We start from the raw sequence: 17,893 nt of genomic DNA on the forward strand, positions 1-17,893 counted from the left end.
CACTAAATTCAGAACGGGGTGGGGAGTGAAAAGGCAAAGCCATGTTTTTATCACTCAAAAGGACTACAGGCTTCACCTGTAACACAAGACAACTCTTGTGTTACGCACACCGACTGCTTTATTTGCATTGGACATAACACAAAAGGAGGGGTCCCAATTCCAAGACAGAACACCAACACTAAAAAAGAGAGGGACCTGCTTTACAGAAGTTACAAAGTTATTCGGGAAAAGTGCTTGGGAAAAGTGTACTGACCACCTCAGTTTTTCCTAGTCTGCCTGGTACCAGAGTCTGGAAGGCAAGTTAAGAAACTTAAGTCTGTAGGAATATCTGGAGTCCATGAGAGAAAACTGGCAAGAGGAAGTAGTGCTGGAATGTGAAGCAGGAACCTAATTTCTCCCCACAACTCCCAACGATTTTGACAGCATGGCAAACAAGTAGAAGGCAGCTCTGCTAACAGAGGCGTAAAAAGAGCCACTCTAGAACTGCCAAAAGAGAACACCTTACTAAAATGTCATTCTTGGAGTAGAAGCAAGAGTGAAAAGAAAAATGAAAAATGGATGCCATGCCATCCTTTGTCAATTTGCTTCATAGAAGCAAATCTACCACTTCAGGTACCCACAGTACAGAGAAAACTGTTATTCACTGTACATGTCAGGCCACCTTGGAAAAACCTCCAAGTTACCATGGTAATAGGAGAGGTGAAAATAGAGGAATCTTCTTTAGGTAATCTGAAAATAAAGATTTTTCCAAGGTCTACCACCTAGGGAAAACTAGAGAGCCCAAGGTGAAACTGCCAGAAGCAAAACTGTCCCAGAATTAAGAGTCACAAGGAAGGAAATTTAAGTCACAGATCTGATCCTGCCTCCAAGAGATACAGAAACAAATAAAAATTAACTGTCTGGTTCTGACAAAGGAATACAGCACTGATATTAAATATTTGCTGAAACAAAGTGCAATGGAGTGAGAAGAGATAAACCTGGGATATGAATGAAGATAACTTTTTTTTTTTTTTTACATTTAGTTTACATGTGCGTTTTTTATTATTACATAGATTATCCAGGTATTTTACTCTAACCTGGCATACATCTTGCCATGTAGCTCACAACAATAATAGTTTCTGAAGTAACTCAGAATAGGGCCTGTATTTTTAGCAGTAGCTTAATGAATCTTAAATGATGATAGAATTTCTTACATGAAAAATGTCAACTCAAATTGCTACAGGAAGTCCATCTTATTTTGAAGAGTATCTATTTCCTCTTTAAAGACCTAAAAGCATCTGTATGCTTAGTATTAATAATCTTAACTCTTAGAATCTTAAAAGTTTCTAATTTTTCTGGAATGAAGATCAACAAACTGCTGCTTTCAGTCATGCAATGTAATATTAACCAAACCAGCAACACCCTACCAACAAAAGAAAACAAATCTTCTGGAAGTAATTCTGTATGTATTTTAGTTGTATCAGAAGCATACTGTTATTATTGTCAATGGCAAAAGGCACCCATATAAAACTGTAACTCAATTGAAACTATGACAATTCCCTTTTTATTCTCCTGGTTGTACTGACATTTCAAGAAAAAAATGAGCAAATACAATTGCAAAAAAAAAAAAAAAAAAAAGACAATGATTTCCAGTGTTCCATTATTTTATCTTTTAGTTTTCCAGTAACATAAGCCAACTCTGGAATGAAATACAAATACTCTTTCATGACCACCTCTTGCAATACTCTCAAAAAATTAAAGTGGAACCTTAAAATAAAAATAAATAAAAAGGGAGTTCATATAAATCACCACCACCCTCTGAAAAATGAGAAGCGTTCCAAAAAACCAGTAACAACTATGGCACAGATCTGGAAGTGCTACATCTCATCTGAGGAAAAAATTACAGAAATGTCAAATTTCAAATTTATCAGGTACTTTGAGACAGTTTTTCCCAAATGATACTTTGTCAATATTAATAGAGTGCTGACTTGCAGAAACAAGTTAACGAGTTATCTGTTAAACTTGACTTTTAAAAATAATATACTTTTTAAAAATTAAGAGAGAGCATGACAAAAGTGGTAAAGAACTTATTCCATTCTATGTTACCTTACATCTGAAGGACAGAACTTAACTTTGGACCAGAGCCAAAGAACTTCTAGCAAAGTTGCTAAGCTTTCACCACTAATCCAATAGTCCAGTTATATCTTTACTGCAGTTTGTTGGCAAGTTCTTGAATATGGTAACTGTGTTCCCTACCATGCCAACAGCGAGATACATTTTAATACTTTGAGGAACCATATGCACTTTCCTTGGGATATGTTAGCACAGGAAAATATGAAAAAGGTCGTTCTCATAAGTGAGCCTGATTTGCACATACAAGCTTGCAGCCAAGGAATATGTTTGTGTGCTACATTTTTTCCCCCATCCCACTAAACATTTTTTTTTGCTGTACTCAAGCGCACTTCATCTGTGATTTCAATTTGCCATTGAAAAAGCGTATGTAAGAGGAGCTGCAAAATTACAGGATCGTAAATTTAAATGTCAAAATGTAAATGAAAAATGTACAGATATCCAAGAAGCATACCACTGGAACTATACAGAGCTTTTTTTAAAAAAAACCCTAACCCAGTACCACTACCATTATAACATACAGTGCTCTCAACAATTTTCTTTGCCTATCAACTTTGCTTTTGCTAGTTGGCAGATACTGCTTTTTAGCATTGTTAGATGCCTATCCAAAAAAATCTCAGACATTTCATTTTCTCTCCTCACCAGACTAGGAGGTAGCCAGCTAGAATGCTAGAACCTTTCAGTGCCTCTAGGTCTGTGCTCAGACATCTCCTTCCTGCTGATGAGGCCAGCCACAGCAGATCCTGAGGTTTCTAAAATGAAATGTGATTAGTATTTTGTGGTGAAGTACGAGTGATTAGAAATAAAGAATAGGCAGAACACGAAGATATTAAATTCTCCACTAAAGCCCACTATCTGTTTCTGTGCTTTATTGTATTTTGGCCACTCATTCTCCTAGGGGGAAAAAAAAAAAAATAAAAATTGTAAATGTCCTTCCTTTCATGACAAATTTCTGCAGAGACATGCAAGCCTGCTGAGAGGAAACTGAAAACACTTTTACTTCATTGAAGAAACTGTAAAAAAAAAAAATCTCCAGACACAATGAACAGTCTCACCCAGAGCAAGGTATAATTCACAAAAATGTCTGTATAGGCACTTCTGCCCCTCTACATTCTTTTTTAACACCTGAGCCTCTGGAGAGGTGCTTATGTGGAAAGACAAGTATGGCTCAACAGCCTTCTGCCACAAACATTATTCAGTCTCTCAGAAGGCAAAAAAACAGTGAGGAACAAACACAGATTACTGTTTTCTTTAACCCAGATAATTCTTTAGATACATAAAAAAAGACTACTCACTATATATTGAGGCTTAGCCTAACTTTTCTGTATAACAGGCAAGGCAAGCTTTCAGTTCAACCCCACCACTCCAAAAGTACCTTACAAGAACTTTAATGAAAGGCTGATAACACCACTGAAAACTTTATTCCACATTTCAGGATTACCATCCTCCTTTACTTTGCCAAAGTTTACAAATTCAAAGAACAAACCTGGTTCTTTGCACCCGTGTTCACTCCAAATGGTCTCCACTCCAAAAGCAAACTTACAAGAGCTTTATTGTGTCAGCAGACCAGGGGCCAAGCAGTGTCTCCTCAGCTTCAACAAGCTCCCCAGCTTACTTTCTCTTTCACCACATAATAAACTACTGAAGAGCCGCCTTTTAGTAGCAAGCCACAAGGCAAAATAAAAAAAGAAGGCAAACCAAACCTCAACCCCCAATACCTTTTAAATCAGTTACTAGCCAGGTCTCCTACCCTTTCAGGACTGGAGCAAGACAATGAAGCAGATAAAAAAAAAAAAAAAGATCCTTCAGGCCCATGGTGAGGTTTGCGGACTTTTGCAAGACCAGCATCTTCACTACAGAAATATACTTCTGCTGAGTAATGCTACCGAAAAGAGTGATAATGGTAACACTTTTCAATATGCAGGATAACACCCAACAATAACATATTTGGAGAGGGCAAGAGTTTTGCCCATCTTGGACAGAGAACAAACTTCAGTTTACTGGCAGTAAACTGCTATATCACAGAGAAGACTATGTGGTTATGTGAACTTACACAGAGCAAATATACAGAGAATGATGTCCTTAAACAAAAATATTTCATGTTCTCAACCACCACAAATACACATAGAATCACCCATTGCTTGGAAAACAAAGTAATTTCTGAGGGCACTTTAACATTGTAGTATGATCTAGAACGACACTAAAATCTAACTACATTTAAGGACAACAGTGGTTTCTAGTTACATTCACTGAGCAGAACTTGGGATCAAATTAAAGTGTGTAGTCTTTAAGTAATCAGATTCTTGCTCTAGACTTAATGACTGCAAATGAAAATTCAACTGTCAAGGGTGCCTCTGACAGCTATAGGTAAGTCAGCCATCTGAAAATAAGAACTTGCAAATGTTAATAGACTGTGTATAGAAAATGTCAATCCTGGTGCAAACTCTCAACAAGTAAAGTTTAATTAACTCCCCTTATTGACCTTCTTAGAACTGACTCCACAGAGCCTATCCTTTGATAAAGGAACAAAAGCATTATATTCATCCTTCATATCAGACAGAAATTGGGTGCCTGTGTTAAGAGGAAATTTCTAATACCATCTAGAGACTCAAATGACAATGTCCTGATTTAATGTAAATGCTTCTTCCAGGCACCAAAAGAGAGGACATGCTAATTCCTGGTGTGTTACATCTGCTAATTTTAACATAAAATTGACTCAAATGTACTGTCATTGACCAGAGTTACAGTGCACTTTCATGCATTAGGACAAGCTCTCTTTCCAAGACTTCATCTTAAGATAAGCCAAATATCCCGCCATCCATAACCTGTATTTGCAAACACCATGAGTGACAATGATTTTGTAGAACTGGTGCTCCAATCTTACCAGGTCTATAATACTTGCAGCAGCACCAAAACCACGAATTTTTAAAATATTCTTTCTGAAAAATAATGCAAGAAGTGTATGACAGCATTTATATAATAACATGTAAATATGGAACATCTCAGTTCTTTTTTGTCAGTCAGTAATACTGCATGAAATTTACCACACACATCTTCAAAATCCATAAAAACACAGACTTTGGAATTTGTAACACTTTGCGTTCACTCTGAAGCATAGGAGCATTAGAGACAGCACATCAAGCAGAAAATTCAAATTATCTGGTATAAATGACAAGTAACATATATAATACGTAATTCAAGGTATATCCAGAGTCATCAAAATGTCAGACTCTGATGACTTAAATTACTTAAATTGAACAATTTATAAAACAACACAAAGTCTTTCTTTTTACATAATTTCTCTTTTTCATCATATACAAATTATGTAGAATTTTTATATCTACATAGACTATGCTTATTACATTCAAAGATAATAGTAGCCATGAACAGAAACACTTAGAATTTTAGTCTTGCCCTATATTCTGTTATTAAAACCACTGTAGTAAATATACAGTGTGCTAATGCAAAAATAACTGATCTTGGGACTTTAATTCTTCTTTTGAGTCAATTTCACATGAAAAATGGTTTATACTGACACTAGCTTTCCAAATTTAGGCTGAAGTGCTTGTGACAGTCTCTCAGAATTCTCTATTTTTAGGGAAGTTTTCAACGTAACTTATCAGACGAGCAAAGACAGGAACAAATATTCCCTTGCTAACCTTGTATTTCCTTCCAATTTTGCAAAGACAGTAACTGCATCCTGTAACTCTAACAGAGTGACGAAGCCTGTATGTTTGTACTTCTTTGCAGGACTGACATAGCTAAAGGATAAAGGACCATTAATGAAAGAAAATGAGCTCTTTCCTCAAACAGCAAGGACTTGGTGCCTCTGGTATACTTTCTTGTTCTTGGGATCTGCTGGAATCCTAATGTTAGTCTGCAGCTAAAAAGAATATCAAAAACATTTGTTGTGTTCTAATCTTTCAGGTATTCTCTATTCATCAGGCCTTCTTATACTGGAACACATAGAGAAAGGATTAATTCAGTTAGGCATAAGGAACTACATACCACATCCCGAGTATCATCAGGCACCAACTGAAAAAATGGCAACTGTTTTCTCTTAAAAGAAAATGGAGTAAATTGAAAGATAAAGTTTACCACCAATAGCTAACAAACAGTGATACAAAACATTGGCTGACCCAAGAAGAATGTTCAGCAAGCTGGCCTGCAAAGTGTTATCGCAGTAACTTGCTCACCATGTCAGTATAGCAGTGGCAGTATCAGTTTTGACTTCTCCTTTCCCAGGGCTACAAAGAATCACAAAGGCAAGATGTTCACAAGATGCTGCTTTGGGGACCACAGCTACAGGTCTTTAAACTACTCATGTCTGCAGCTATAAGCAAACACCACTTGAGAGAGCAATTTTAAATAATTTGTCTGTTCAGAAAGGACCAGAATTGGTCTAGAATAAAACCACTTTTGTTCTCTAAGAGCATCTATACCCTACTCCAAAACAGCAGCTTGCGCTATAGTTATGCCAATCAATTGCACCACTGCTAAGGAGGTTCCTATTTAAAACCCACCAAAACTCTGTGGCCAGCAAAACATGCTCCAGACCTTGTGTGTTAGTTTTATGTGGGGAGTGGGAGTTTTGAACAGGTTAGTTTTTCATTCAAGCAATGGATAGGCTGATCCTTCTCTCTCCTAGGCAAAGGACAAAATACTGTGTATTACTAGATGCACACTGCTACGTCAGCTGTAAAGTACAACAATTTTTTCCCGATGTAAAAAACAATGAGCAGAATATGGATAAAAAAATATTATTGGACGTATCTATGAATACAACAGAGAGGCAAAAGCTCAATTAGAACTTAAACTGGCCACTTCTGTAAAGGATAATAAAAAATGTTTCTATAAATATATTTTTAGCAAAAGGAGGGGCAAGGAAAACTTCCATTCTTTATGGATACAGTGGGGAGCATAGTTATCAAGGATAAGGAAAAGGCTGAGGTATGTAATACCTTCTTTGCCTCAGTTTTCAACAATAAGCCAGTCGTCCTCAGGACAACTGGCCTCCTGAGCTGGTAGATGAGGATGGAAAACAGAATATCCCCCCTGTAATCCAGGAGGGAATCTGATGAGCCACTTGGATGCTCACAAGTCTATGGAACCAGAAGGGATACATCCTAGGGTGATGAGGGAGCTGGTGGAAGAGCTTGCCAAGCCACTCTCCATCATTTGTTGTGAGATGCCTCAGGGCGGCAAAGATTTAGTTTCAGATAAGCATTGTTAAATTGAGAGGTGTGGCTGTAAGGCCCAGCTAGTGTGAATTCTGAACTTCTGCTTTGGGGGCTGGGCCCTGTGAGCCCTGGAAGAGCTGCCTCACCCCAGACCCCTCGTGGGGTGGCAGCCCAGGAGTTCTGATTGGGTTTGAGCCCCTGGGGTTTCTCCCTCGCTGTGTTCCTAGTGGTCCCTGACCTTAAATTCTATCCTGGTTTTGTCCCTCAAAACCCATCGCCCTGCCTCTGTTCCGGGCTCTCTGTCTCTGGATCTGAGTTTGTTCCCATGCTGAGTAAGTGGTTTCATGAACAGAAGCCCATCTCCTTAATGTCCCATGCTGGTTCCCAGTAACTGTAGCTTCTCTGGACCTGATCCTGTAGCTGTGGAATGCAACAATTTATCACCAGTCCTGGCTTGGGGATGTCTCAGATGACTGGAATCTGTCCCATGTGATGTCCGTCCACAAGAAGAGCCAGAAGGAGGATCTGGGAAAACTGCAGTCCTGTCAGCCTGACCTTGGTGCCCACCAAGATTATGGAACATGCCATCTTAAGTGTGATCAGACAGGACCTACAGCTGTGGGATCAGGCCCAGCCAGCATGGATTTAGGAGGGGCAGGTCCTGGCTGACCAACTTGATCTCCTTTTATGACCACGTGACCCCCTCTGATGGATGAGAGGAAGGCTGTGGATGTTGTCTATTTGGACTTCAGCAAGGCCTTTGACACTGTCTCCCACAGCATTCCCTGGAAAAACTGGCACCCCATGGCTTGGACAGGAACACTCTGTGCTGGGTAAAGAACTGCCAGAATGGCCAGGCCCAGAGAATAGTGGTGGATGGTGCTGCCTCCAGTTGGTGGCCAGTCACTTCTGGTGTCCCCCAGGGGTCTGTGCTGGGCCCTCTCTTGTTTAGTATCTCCACTGATGGTCTGGATGAGGGAATCAAAACTATCAGTAAAATTGCAGATGACACCAAGTTGGGTTCACTTTGCTGGATAGGAGGGCTCTGCAGAGGCACCTGGACAGGCTGGATAGATGGGCCAAATCCATCATGAGGTTTAACAGGACCAAATGCCAAGTCCTGCATTTTGACCACAAGAACCCCCTATAGCACTACACGCTGGGGACAGTGTGGCTAAACAGTGACCAGGCAGAAAGGGACCTGGGGGTGCTGGTGACAGCTGGCTGAATGTGAGCCAGCCCTGTGCCCTGGTGGCCAAGTAGGCAAATGACCCCTGGCCTGGATCAGGAATAGTGTGGCCAGCAGGAGCAGGGAGGTCATTCTTTCCCTTTACTTGGCACAGACAAGGCCACACCTCAAATGCTGTGTCCAGTTCTGGGCCCTACAGTGACAAGACAAGAAGACACAGCCTTAAGGTGTGCCAGGGGAGGTTTAGGCTGGACATTAGGAAGAAGTTCTTCACAGAAGGAGTGATTTGGCATTGGAATGGGCTGCCCAAGGAGGTGATAGAGTTACTGTCCCTGGCGGTGTAGAAAAGACTGGATGTACCAACTCAGTGCCATGGTCTAGTTCACACGCAGGTGTTCAGTCTTAGGTTGGACTCAATCTCAAAGGTATTTTCCAACCTAGCTGATTCTGTTATTCTGTGAATGGGCTTACACTGCTTTTTCTTCAGCTACAGACCCTACGTTAAGTCTCAAGAGGTGTTGAAAATACTTTAAAGGAGAGCTGTTTCAGATGAAAACAGAAGGCTGTTTTTTTGAGTTAAAAGGAAAAAAAGCTGCAACAAAACTACAAGTGTTCTGTAGTTCAGACTTCACCTACATTTTTACAGAAACATGTTTCTTCAGAGTAAAACTGGTTATTTTCCAGACCAAAACTATGTTTTCAAAGCAAAGTCAAGGAACAGGAGAACATGGATGGGATGCTGGCCATAATCTTAACAAGAAAAAAAACCAACAAAAACTACTGTTTCTTCACAGTAAAGCTAGAATGTTTTTCTGAATCTTTTCAATAATTCCTCACAGATGCTGCACACACAGCAAGTGTATCATTAAATCATCCATATCACATTATGAAATATCTCATATGTCCAGAGATACAAAGAATTTTCAAATATTTCATGGCTAACTTACTAATATAGTTTTGAAATCCAGTTACCAGTGAAGACTTTCTTACCCCACTTTTCACCGTGCAATGACTGCACAAAAAGCTATGGCATAAATCCATTCCCATTTGAAAGCAGTTTACTTGGTATATTTATTTCTAGCTACAAAAACTAGACTGAAGTGTTGGAGATTTTGAACCACACTCAAAATAAAGGCATAAACACACTGAGACTACCTGGCACATATCACCACTAGCTAAACCAAGTTATTTGCAAGTGTGGGGTTTAAAGCTCCACACAAGGAATTTTTTAATAACTTGTGAAACCAAATTTCATGCTAGTCATGTCATTTTGCAAATCTAGAATGTAGCTGTATAATTCTTAGTTTCATTATGTTACACATTAATTGAAACAAGGTAGTTTGTTGTCTGCTTTTCAGACACACTGGTGAAAAAATGGACTTGAAAAATTTGCATGAACTTCTGGATGTGACTTGATAGTATAAGCTACAAATTTTTCAACTGGTATCTCAAGCTGCAATGACCTCTCACTGCAGAACACACAGCAGAGGAAAGCACATACCATAAAAAAACCCCAAAAAACAAACAAACAAAAAAAACCCAAAAAAAACCCAAAAAAAACCCTGCTATTTATATTTTGAAAGGGAAAGTTCCAAAAGTGTTGTTGCCACAACAACTACCTCAGCATACAAATGGACAGTTTATTTCTTAAACCTATCTAGAGTACTTTCAGAGAAAATTAACAATTCCATGAATTAACACAGCACAAAAAACCCAAGTGTCTCAAAACTGGTTATTTCTTTATTCTAAACTTTAAGCTCAGAGTACTGAATCCCCAATTCAGTGACCTTATTTGGAGTCATTGAAGTAAACAGACTTATGAATTGAAATAGCTTTCATAATGGCTAATAAAAATTACACAAGTTTGAAGAAATAGATGTGATATTTAAGATGCAATTCACTCAAAGGCAAGATGCAATACCATAAAGGCAAACAAAATTAAAACTTAAGAACTTCACTTTAGACACTAGTACAAGTTTTCACCTTGCACATTTACAATTCAGCTTCATTTTCTCACAATGTCAAAAAGGGAAAACAGAAAAAAAAGCCCCCAGTGCTGTTGATACAAAGTTACTGATTTCTTTTTACTTGGGGGATTGTTCCTAAAACTATTTGGACTGCAAGTTACTGATCTTACATGGTGCACAACAACAAGCAGATGTTTAGTGCTGAACTTCAGTTTAAATTTCTAGCAGGTGACTACCACCGCTGCAACAAGCACTTTTGGTCTGTCCTACTTTGTTCTACCCCCAGTTCCTAGCTTCCCCCCTAATAGTACAGAATGTAAACACAAAAGCAAGTTACAAAGAGTTAAAAAGTTATTACTCAGGCAAGCTGTGATTCCCGTCCACTTTTAGCCTGAGGCAAATCCAGGCTAATTAGACTCAGGTTAACCTGCAATGAGAAAAGGTCAAGCTACATTGCATTATTTTGCATTTGCTTTGGGCAACGTGAATGCACATTATTCAGCGTTCACAGCTCATCTTATAAGCAGTAACCTCACTGCACACCCTTTATAAACAATTCTGGTTTTAAGTCTCAATTCCATGTGTTGATATAAAATACAGTTACAGTACACTACCACTGGCAATACAATGGCCAGAACATGAAAATTTAGCACAGTTTTGCTTTCCTGGTCCTAAAAAAAAGTCCACAAAAAACCAAAACAAAAAAACCAAAACAAAATACCACTGTTGTGCAGCTAAATACATACTAAAACCATGGAAGGAATTAACAGAATTTACACTGTAAGTGCCACTGGGAGACTGTTTAACATCTGCCCACCTCTTCTCATGTAGGATTTAAATATACTTTTTTGTTGAATTGGTAGAAAAATGACACTGTTCTTGTAAGTGTAGATTATAATTTCAAGTGAGATACTCCTACAACATGCACCCAAATGAACACTGAAATTAATTTCATGACGGCTTGGAAATCTCCATCTACTTAAAGAGAACAGACTTTTTTCCATTAAAGCATCCTTCAACTCCACCAGATTCAAATGTCCATTTTGTAAGTATTTTATTGTATATGAATCCACACATGTCTTTGGAGGTCCCAAGATAAGCTCAGTAGTCCACAACCAGGAAAAATCTCTGCTCCTGGTCAGAGGTCTTCATTTTTCCACTTTGGAAAGCTGTTGCAGAAACCTTTTGAATAATATGCAACTGTTGAAAAGCAGAAGTTGTTGCAGAAAAAGAAGAATGGGAGGAGAGACAAAAATGTGAGGAGTAAAAAGTGTCTTCAGGGAGTTGGTTCTTTGTCTCCAAAAGAAGTGTATCTTTTTACAAAAATGCATCAAAACACCATCAGGCCACAATTCTGTATACAGGGTCTCTTGGAGGGTTGTAGAGAAAGTAAGAGGAAATGAGAGTCTCCATTTACATTTTAACTAGGAATCCACACAGGGAAAGCCCCCTGTCTCTCTGGCTCCAGGGTTTTCTCGACTCCTGGCCACAAAGCAATCTTCCACTTTTATCAGCTGGTGTTTCTCTCTCTGGCTGAGTGAAAGCTGTGTGTCAGGAGAGTGGCACTACACTAGAAAAACAAATTCAATTACAGGACATTCACTGCTAGCAGTATTCCCACAGACATGAATGGAGTTAAAATCACGATTAAAAAAAATATTAAAAGATAGTAAAAAAGGCACTTCACCTAGTTAGCTCTTTCTTTTACAATAAAAGACAAAGAGCGGAGTAACCACACAAAGGAGCTAGGAGATTAAACCAAAACCCTGAACTCAGTCCAGGTAGTCTCTTTCACAGCTATGAAAGGAAGAATAATTCTTTTTTGTCAAATTATCTTACCAGAGTTGAAGAGAAAAATCTTTTTATCTCCCTCTATGCTCTTGCTTTGGAAGAAAAGTATCAAAATGTTGACTATTTAAGTTGCTACAAAAGGACCCTACTGCATGGATTTTTTAAAATGTCACTTCACTCACTGCAACCCAAGCACAGCACAGAAGTAATGACTACACATGTACAGCTTACAAGACTAATTATTGGCCCTAATAATGTCTCGAGCAACCTTATGAAATTCTCGCAGTTTGCCCAGTAGGTTCATCCCTTAATAACTGACATGATGTGACAGACACTCAGCACAATGCATGAGGATTTGACTATATCATTCCCATTGTGAACACTAACTCACTGTTGCACTCTTGAAGGCTGCACTGAAAACTGTCCCCACCTTGTCATTGTGAAGGACTAATTACATCACTTAAAATTGAGAGGAAATCTCTTCTAATTAAGGATCAACTTTGGTGTCTGCCTTCCTGTTCGTACTAACCTCACTTTTCAGTATGCACACATTCATAAGCAAATTATTTTCAAAGAAAATCATTCAAATTAGAGGAGAACTTGGGCCAAAAGTACATCTGTTTTCATTACAAGAACTTGCCTAATGGAATTACTCTTATCCGCAAGCCCTTGGAAATAAATTGAGAGAGAGCTTATATACACACATAAAGCTAAAGAACAGAAAAGAACAGTACACATATCCTTAAACAGTGCAACACCTTCTGCTATGCTCAAACTGCTTTACTGATCTGAAACAATTTATTATTTCTACTTAAATCTAGTAAGCAACAACAAATAAATACTGATTTATTATATACTTTTAAAATATTCTAAAGTACTTTTCTTTCTACAATGAAGCAGAACAGGTATCACATACTACAATCTGCTGTTTGAGACTGTTCTTTATCCCTGCATGATCTCTGAACACCAACAATAGTCTAAACAAAGATGGAATCAAAACAAACAGGACACAAGTGACAATGAGAGTCGGCATTATCCTGCAGATTAAAATATACAGGCACAAGAAATGGACTGGTGCTTCCATGTGGAAACATCTCATCACTCCCGCTCCCTGCTTTTCAAATGTGAAGAATGACAAAGTGCCCAATGGAAGTGCCATTCCTGTCATTTGTCCATTTAGCATCAGCACCATTTCTACACATCCTTGCTTTGTGATAATGCGCGATCTACCTCAGAAGTTCACTTTCACATTTTATAATGTTTTAGTCTATATATAAAAAAAAAGGGGGCAAAATAAAAATTCACAGCATTCCTTGGAGAACTCAAAGCCAGGAGCATACTACTTCAATATGCATTACGTACAAAGACTGCACGTACAATAAGAAGCTAAGATTTCTATTTGTTTACTTTCCTCTGGTGGCTTGCAGGAGCAATAGCTCACTGCAGAACTTCATTTTAGTCTGGTCCAAGCAAAATAACTGCTGCAGAATTGCAAAATTCTTAGAATTATGAAATATAACACTAGGTTAATCAGGCCAGAGAAGCATAATTTTTCAATAACATGCACATGTAGCTCTACTATAGCTTTTTTCTTTCTTCTAAACAAAGCAAAAGTTTACTTTAGAAGAAAGTCCTTACAAAGTAAGGCCTTTCCCTTTCTCTGGTCCTGCTACCTTTCTGGCTTTCATTATCAGAGCAGCCTCATGAGTAAAGATACTCTTTAAATTCTGAAACCACTTTACTAACCCGGCTTCTGCTATGCAGGTCTTGATGTCCCTTCTCTGGCGGTGCATTTATCTGGGAAAAAAGATGTACTCTCTTTTTTAAGAGAAAGATTAAGAGAATCCCTCAATTCAAGTTCTCACAAGACCAACCCTGTATGCCTGAATTATGTCTGATCTCAATTTGTACAGCAGCAGAGTCTTCAATGGACTTCAGGTATTTCCCTTCCATATTCACTTTCCTGTATGATCCAAAATGATCCAATCATACAAATAAAGTGACTGCTGAACTTAAAATTCAGTAGTGATGCCTGTTAGACCTGAAACACTGTCAGCAGGCATCATTCACCTCCCTCCATAGCCCCTCAAAAAGGCAACCGTTGAACTTACATAGCCCAGGATGCCACAGATGGCGCTTTCTGAAGCATCAATTTCCCTATACTCATTAGAAAGGCTGTCCACAGCAACAAGTTCTGATACAGACATTTACATAGTAAAAACTAACTTCTGATAGACATGTAAACACACAGGCTGAAGCTTTGGTTCCCAAGTCCATAATACTCCAAAAATCGACATGATTCATTTTCCACATACAACAGATACCTACCAGAAAAGTGCCAAAGAAGGCTTAAGAAGTTCTTAGGCCCAAAGGGACCTACCTCTCTGGTGAGTCCAGTCCTGGAGAACGTTCTGCTACATATGGCTTTCACTCCAAAGGGCTCCAGTGTGCCAGAAAGTGCGGCAAGCAGCCACGGCTTTCCCTCTGCAGCTTCCTGCAGCCTTTTACACATGCTGAACCCCAAACGGCAAGCACTCTGAAGACTAAGAACAGACACCTTAGCTTGGTGTTTTGCAGAAAGTCAACATATAAAGAAAGATCAGATTCGACTTGTGGCAGCCAGTGCTGACGGCATGACACACAACAAGACCCTAAACCAGCTGGTGCTCCAGAGCAACTGCAGGCTTTGTGCCCAGGAGTATCACATTACAATAGTCAGGAGAAAAGTGATGAATAGATAAGTAATTGAGGTCAGGTCAGCCTCTGACAAGGGAGAGTTTTCTGTCAGTGAGAGGCAGGAGAAAAGACTCTTTGTGAATGCTAAACTCTTGTAGAGCAGATGGGGACGCTCCCGACAAAGCCACATGCCAAACACACGGCAACTTTGTAAGGCTTAACAATTTTCCAGATACCATCACCATTATCATCTCCATCTTACCCACACTTGGTTTCAGCTTGCATTCCCTCTTTCCCAAAACCTCAGCTTTGATTCTTCTTGGTTGTTATTTATATCCTATCCTTTCATGTATACATCATTTGCCTACTGCCAACACACACGTCTACAGTCAGCTTACCACCTGGTCTGTAGAGAAAAGAATACCTTTCTAATACCAGAGACCTAGCAGGGGTGCTGCAGATTTACATCTTCATTTATATTATGCACCTTTACACAAATACCTGGGGTTGAGGGAATAGGAGGAAAATATTTAGGGTCCATCACTCCTCTCTGAAGAGACAGCTTTCAAAAAGGAAGGACAGCCAAAGAGCCAGTCATTCCAAAAATGGTTCCTAATGGATGTGTGTTTTTACATGACTGATACTTCTTTCAAGAAGTGCAAAGAAAGAAAGCCTGGTTAAGCCACCTGCTACAGCAGAAGCAGAAAACAAAATGTGTGGCAAAACCTCACGACATGGTGCATTCCCACCAAACCTAATGCTGCTCACAAGCTGAAACCGAATTGACACATACATTGTTATGTAACTCAGCATGACAAAGAAACCGTATTTCTTCAGGTTTTGTTGGAAGTGACACTTTCTTCTTTCCTTACCAAACACTGCAAACTGTCACTCAAATTTGTTCCTCTGCTCTCCCTGCCTGTTCCAGTAGTAATCCTGCAGATGGCACTAGGGACTAAGAAATTTCTTTCACATTTTCCTTGTCGGAGGTCTTTTACTCTGTATTCATTTCTTGTTCATTGAATTGTACCATAGAACTCACCTTTTAAGCATCTTGGTCACTTCAAATCAATAAAAATTACCCTGTCCTCCTCCTGCACCTTTAAGATCTCTTCAGAAATTTAAAAAAAAAAAATCCTTTATTCACCAAATATTAGGCATCTGTAATAGATAGCATAAAATAATGGATGGATAACACCAGTAATTTAAGTAAAATGGCATATTTAACAGAGGAAACAAAGCCTATTATCTACACATAAGACTGAATAACAAACTCACCTAGCAGACAGATGTGTGACTTTAAACTAAGGATGGTGCGCTGTTGCTCTGTTGAGATACCCAGAAGATGAATCAATCCAAATTTCATCTTTCATGCTTTCTATGAAGCTATTCCGATACAATTTAAAATTCACTGTTTCCATAATCATCTGTGGCTTGATTATCTCACAGGATGCAGCAGTCTCATCTGAATTGGAAAGATACTTTTCTTCTTGCTCAGTGCACCTTTTTTAGCTAGACAGATGGTACAGCAGTTTCAGAGCAGAAAGTTAAGTATCTGACAAACAGCTGGAAGATTTTAAGCATCCCACTTACCGTGTCTGGGAGGGCAGCCATTCTCATCTCAGCTTATCTAAGATTCTTCAGACAAGGTATTTAAAAAAGAGCATTGAAATATGTGCAGTTCCTATGGCAAATTAAATTTGACTAAACATATAGAGGTGACTGAGAGTGACCTCGGCTATCCTTAAAAACAAAATGGATCTGTAATCTTCTCTTTTTATGGCCAAGACAAAACAAATTGCTAAAATATCCAAGACATACTTGACACCTATTCACCTCACAAGGCTAGACAGCCTGTGAAAGACAAACATATCTTTTCCTGCACTGATCTTTACATTAACATGAAATGATCATGAAATAGAGAAGGATTGCTCCTGCCAGATGCCAACAGTTGAGCTCCACTACTGTCTCAATCATCAAGTGAGAGTGTGAACAGAGAAAATCTATACAGAAACCTGAGTTCATTATTTAGTTCTCTTCATTGGCTGTTTGCAAAACTACATTCATAAACAAAACCAATGTGTAACAGCAAAGAAGGACAACTCCAATACGCAAGGCCATTCACCCCTATTTTGGAATCAAGGAGAGAAACAGAGAACTGTTTAAGATTTTTTCATTTTGGTGAAGAGAAACTAGCAGAGAGTTGGAGGAAACTCAGGTGGTGCTGCAGAGTTTAGAAGCCCAGCTGGTACTTCAGATGCCGAGACAAGTGTCCTTACAAACTGCAAAGGAAAGTAGTCACCTCTCCAGAACAAGGCAGCCTTGCTAAGGAACCTAAATATCATGCACTGAGAGTGCACAATAAACCACCTCCATCAGTGAATTCAATCAAACAGAAAATGCACCCAAAATGAAGAAAACACCTCTTTTTTTTCCTTCTCCTAGATCAGAGGGGTTACAGCAGTTCACAGAAAGGTCAGACCAACATCATACACAGCCAAAGCACAGGAGGGACAGGCAGGAGCAGGGAAGAAAAGAGCATCACCTCTTGCTTCCAGCAGCAATGGCCAGCAGACCAACTCAGCTGCTTGCGAAACCACAATCCAAGACCTCTCTGGCCAACTCTGCTTCTTGCACCCAATACAACAAGCCTTAAGCCCCCTGTTAAAACTATCCTACTGCATCACTTAAGGGCAAACCAAAACAAAAAGATCTCTTGCATGCTTTCTATGCAGTATAACCAGAAAGATGCTCAGTTAACAAAACTGTTTATCTACAAGTTTCTCCTGAATCATTAAAAAACAAGCTCAAAAAAGTGTTATTCATGTTCTTGTAGATGCAAAGATTTTTTCTTATTCTGCCTTAATTTTTTTCTTCTCAAAAGAGGCAATTAAAACTCAACAACAGTACAGCAACAATGAATATATCTTCTGTATTAATCTTAAACAGAACAAATGGTCATGATACTAAACTGAGAAAGG

The 17,893-nt window shown here is 39.0% G+C and overlaps 1 protein-coding gene across 2 annotated transcripts in view; it reads right to left on the reverse strand.

Moving 5' to 3' along the window:
* PDSS2 (decaprenyl diphosphate synthase subunit 2) overlaps positions 1 to 17,893 on the reverse strand; it is a 113,016-nt gene that overhangs the window by 79,203 nt on the left and 15,920 nt on the right. The window lies entirely within an intron of this gene.

The sequence above is a fragment of the Cyanistes caeruleus genome, chromosome 2, assembly GCF_971803275.1.
Source record: "Cyanistes caeruleus chromosome 2, bCyaCae1.hap1.1, whole genome shotgun sequence".
NCBI lineage: Eukaryota > Metazoa > Chordata > Aves > Passeriformes > Paridae > Cyanistes > Cyanistes caeruleus.